We start from the raw sequence: 5314 nt of genomic DNA on the forward strand, positions 1-5314 counted from the left end.
TTTTTACAAAATCACAATTAGACAACAACAAAGATGAACTTGGGTCTGTTTATTATTTTAAAGAAAATTTCTTTCTCCATCTTACTCCTAATAACTCTGTAACTAAATTCATATTATGTTAAGAAACAAATTTTTTACTTGCAAGAAGTAAAATATGCAACTTTAACTAAAATTTCATCTAAACAAATTTTATTGCCATACAACATAGATTACAATTATAGCCTTGAAATAAAAACTAGAGTAGTTGTGGTGAATGGGATAAAAACTGTAGTGTTCATCCATAATATACAACCACTACCTAAATTATGACATAAAAATTTGAAAACATAAGTTGTAGTTTAAAATTACATAAAACAATCCCTTAAATCCAAGAACTCGTGTCCAATTAGTAAATCCTAAAGATAGTAGCTAACATAAAGTAATTGAAGCTCCACATGAAGTAATTTAAAGTTCCAGTTACTTAACTAAAGTTTATCTCGTTTTTAATGAAGCATAAGTTGCACTTAAGTTCATGAAATGTTTATAGACTCCAACTCTTAGTACTATTAATGCAATTATATTTCATATGAATTTGTCATAAATCAAACTATGGTACATTCAATACAACTTCATTTTCTTGTCATACGAAGCAAAATAGAAGAATTAAATCAAACAAACTGATGAACTGAGCCGAATAAATCCAACCCAACCCAAACTGATTAGTTTGATTCATTTGTTGGGTTGTAATTTATTTGATAACACTTGCATATTAGAACAATTCAATATTACATGCCTTACTTACAAGTAAAATACTAGACCATCAACTTTTTGTTTTATAGTCCAACAATCGCTCAAGAAAATAGATTTCAAACTTGAGAGAAAAAAATATATTGAGTAGGAGTTAAAAATGTTGCATTTTTTTTAGAAAGGGCATTTGGTCTAGTGGTATGATTCTCGCTTAGGGTGCGAGAGGTCCTGAGTTGAATTCTTGGAATGTGCCCCTATGTTCATTTCTCAAAAGATGAGCCTCAGAGAAAGCAATTAAGCAGCAACCTAGTGTATTATCATTTAATGATAATGCTCTTTTAATATCATTTACTTGTGTACTCCACGATATATGTCTCAACCTAGTGTATTATCCATTTAATGATAATGCTCTTAATATCATTTACTTGTGTACTCCACGATATATGTCTCAACCTAGTGTATTATCCATTTAATGATAATGCTCTTAATATCATTTACTTGTGTACTCCACGATATATGTCTCAAATGGAACTATCAAACTAAAACTTACACTAGAAAATAACTTCTATTTTTTTTTCTTCTCTCTACAGTAATTATGGCAAACCCTATGTAAATAATTTAACAGCAGTCTAGATCTAAAAGATATAATAATAATTGCTCATGAATTTCATTAACAAAGAAAATAAATTAAATAATTGTGATACATTCCATAAACAACTTAATATATATTTCATAATAAGGGCATTTGGTCTAGTGGTATGATTCTTGCTTTGGGTGCAAGAGGTCTTGAGTTGATTCTTGGAATGCCCATCCAAAAAAAAAAAAAAAAATAAAATAGTTATCAATGGGGCCTAACCCAAAGGAATGTGTGGCAATGCACAGCTTCTACTTATATAAATTTCATATATAGACTAGCAACTAAGAATTATAGATCTATTACAAAGGCATTTGGTCTAAGTGGTATGATTATCGTTTTGACCTTGAGAGGTCTCAAGTTCGATCAAGATAATATGATTTAAAATGTGGTTTTTAAAAATTGAACCAAGAAGATGAGTATAGAGAATGAAACATATTCTTGACAGAATAAAGATCGTCGCAATTGTATTCTTTCTAGGAACTTTTGTTCAGTTGTATTCTTTCTAAGAACTTTTCATTGTCTCGAGTCGGACTTCAAAAAGTCAAAAAGAGCATTATTACACAAATTGTTCAATTGTATTCTTTCTAGGAACTTTTCATTATGTTTTCCGCTGTTGTCACAATCCTTTTAAGGAAGATGCGCCCAAATAGCCATAGGTTCGAATCCTGTCACCTTGATGTGGTATTCTCAGGGGCCGAAGTGCAAAGCCCCGTAGTCTATCCGTGGTCAGGAAGGCAGGCATGTTGTCCGTTGTTGTCACATAGGTCATCTGTCGTCACAATCCTTTTAAGAAAGATGCGCCCAAATAACCGATGAAGAAGTTTCAGAGAGCCATATGTTTGAATCCTGTCACCTTAATGTGGTATTCTAAAGGTCCGAAGAGCAAAGCCCCATAGCCTATCCGTGGTCAGGAAGAAAGGCGAACCGCGCACACTAAAAAAAAAAAGAAGATCTTCTTTTCTATCACACATAGAATTGTCATTCTTTTGTCTTTTGAAACCTCTTACCTTATCAGTCTTAGACAGGTTTTTGGTATCATATATCGAGATAATTATTATGAAAAAGCTATTCCACTAGTGTGACTTAGAAACCCTTTCTTTGTTGTATCAGTCATGTTATTTGAATAGCTTGAAGTCATCATAGCCTCTCTACCAGTTTCGAAGACTCCTTCAGCATCAATGTGCTCCAATGAAAGAAATCAGACCCTTTCCTAAACTAGAATCGGGCATAAAACATCGAGGAGAAAGTCGAAAGTGAGCTCTTTTCGCGTATACGCAGTCTCCAAACCCAATTAGCCCACGGACTGTCTCCTCAACCCTGGCGAGTATGAGTGCTTGGTAANTTTGCATCGGTCTCCATCATGAGTTGTGGGTGGCTCTAGAGTTGACAATGGTGTTCCTTACTACTTTTTGCTTTACCCAAACCTCGACATACATAATATATATATATATATATATTCATTTAACTATAACACATATGGTCCATGGAAGAATTGTAACTCTTATGCTCATTAATATTATAATGGCTACTACCTAAATNATGCACGCCAGGCCTAAATTCTCTCTCAGTCACTCGGAGACGAAAGGAAGATCAGATCCGAAGTTTAAGAATCGATGAGAAAGTGGATCTGAGTTCTACACGCTTTAATTTTCAAAAGCTTCGCTTGCCTACGGTACTTTATTCAAGATGTGCAACAATACGGTCATCTCTCAGCCGTGTATAGAGAATTCCTTGATCATTTCCTTGGCGGATAACACAAATGAAATCACTTCCCTGACCGCCCATCTTATGAGTCCATTCTTGTCTTGTTCGTTTGGTGTACTATTCTATACCTCTCTCAATTGATAGAAAGACGTTCGGGAGCTGGGAGGGCCTATCGTGAGGGAACTTTTCTTTTCACGGTAGGAAAAGGTAAAGCGGGAGCTGCATATGTCCATGGTGATCAAGGCAGAGCAACTCCTTCTTTAAAAGAGGTTGGTTTTATCGAAACTGTTAGATCTGCTTTCGTTAAAGAAAAAATAGGAGCTTTTGGTTTGGCCGATGTCGATTCGTATGGCAATGCGGACTCGACTCAAGATGAGGATTCCGCTTTTCATACTGCTGCTATGAGCCGAAAGAGCTGGTAAGCTATCTCGGTAAACGAAAGGAAAAAGCACGTACGGGTTGACCTTGTTACAAGGGGTGGGGGCCAACCAAAGAAGGTTAGTCGAACTAGGTTAGGACCTTTGATCCGGTTCAGCTAGGTTCTTCCATGCGAGAATGTATGCGTATCGGTATCCTCTTTAGGAACAGTTGCTTCCTCTTTTTGTTTAAACGTTTGGAGAAACCTGCTAAGCCCGCCTTTTTTACCAGGTGTGATTCAATCTTTCAGCTCAAACTTTTCTATTGTCCTACGGAAAAGGTAGGAGTACGATTATCTTTTCCTTTTCTTGCCTGAGCCAAGGGATCATTCAGTTTCTACCAAAAAGTTTGCTATCTATTAGTTGCCGTAATCGAATGTATTTTTCATTTCATGTTAGCTCCTCCAAGAGCTTCCTAGTCTGTAGTAGACGAAACCTTGGACTTCTATCGGACTTATAGCATTGCATGGTGAGCTCGCCGTTGAGGGTTGACCTTACAGGAGATCGAGCAGCCTTTCTTTCCCTACCTGGTATGCTTAATTTGGGTTTAATTAAGAGTGAGTCGTGCAAGGAAGAAGGAACTAAGAGGTTTAATTTGGGTTCGTTTGAACTAAAAAATGAACCAAAATTTTTCAAACGAACCCAAATTCAAGACTCACTAGCCCAAAGTCCATATGTGGTAAAAAAAAAAAAAACCTTCCGTGGCCCAACCCTTATTCGCAGTCCGCATCCAACCATTTCTTTTTCAACCTACACGTATCCTCCAGGCCAAACTCACGTAACTAGTCACAAGATGCGGCCCACAACTGAACGGAAGACAAATGTCACAATCGCACTCATGTAGTAGTGAGACAATGATTATGTGACATTTGTTCTAATCCAATGAACAAGTCAACCATGCAAAATTAAGATTGAACTAACAATAGCAGTGTATGCTCGAATCACGTTTAGAAGAAATATTTTAGAAAACGTGAGCAAGGAAATACGTTAAAAACAATTTCAAATAAAGCAATATTATAAGCTACAAGTGAAGAAACAACAACTGGTCACGTTCTCCTATAGTACATTTTGGGACATTTTAGTCCAGATGGGTGTAGATATGATTTTGAGGACTAATCATACACCCCGTATTGGCACAACAATAATAGTAAAAGCCTATCTAAGATGAAAGAAAGTAAAAGGGGTTTGGAATGACCATGCCACCATGAACCACAAATTGTTTACAAGAATAGCTGAGACATCTAACATGCAGCCACAGGCAACACGCCTTTGCCAATCATGACCGCGACATCTGCCCTTATACAATTTGTCAATATCTCTATCNAGATATACGACTCTTTATCCTAAGAAAATATCTATAGAATTTAAAATCTGGCTGCTCTGATACCAATATGTCACAACCCAAATTTTAAGGTTCAAAACTCAAATAGAAACTAAAATTGAGAGTGAAAACAAATAAAAATAAAAGTAAATTAATATAAAATAAGAAAATGTTGTAAAATTAAAATGAGATTGAGAAAACAAAACAACATTAAATATAAAATNTGACTTTAGGTCTCGCGACGCGCTTCTAGCTTATCTCAGCATTGAGGAGTCTTTTCCAACCTACTAGGAGCTGTTGAAAATTACTTCTCGGTTTGTTAACTCTTCAAGTCTTCTCTGTTGTGGAATAATAACACCTGCTTTTATTTGATGTTTTCTTGGTTGGAATAATAACGTTTCAAGTTACTGATGTGGACAACAGGGTTAGTCTGTATCCATAGGAGCAATTGGATTCTATATGATGTCTTCCTAATCTTGTGGACAACTTCGACTAGTCCATAGAATTTTC

Source organism: Cucurbita moschata, unplaced genomic scaffold (genome assembly GCF_002738365.1).
Source record: "Cucurbita moschata cultivar Rifu unplaced genomic scaffold, Cmos_1.0 Cmo_Scf00084, whole genome shotgun sequence".
NCBI classification, from domain to species: domain Eukaryota; kingdom Viridiplantae; phylum Streptophyta; class Magnoliopsida; order Cucurbitales; family Cucurbitaceae; genus Cucurbita; species Cucurbita moschata.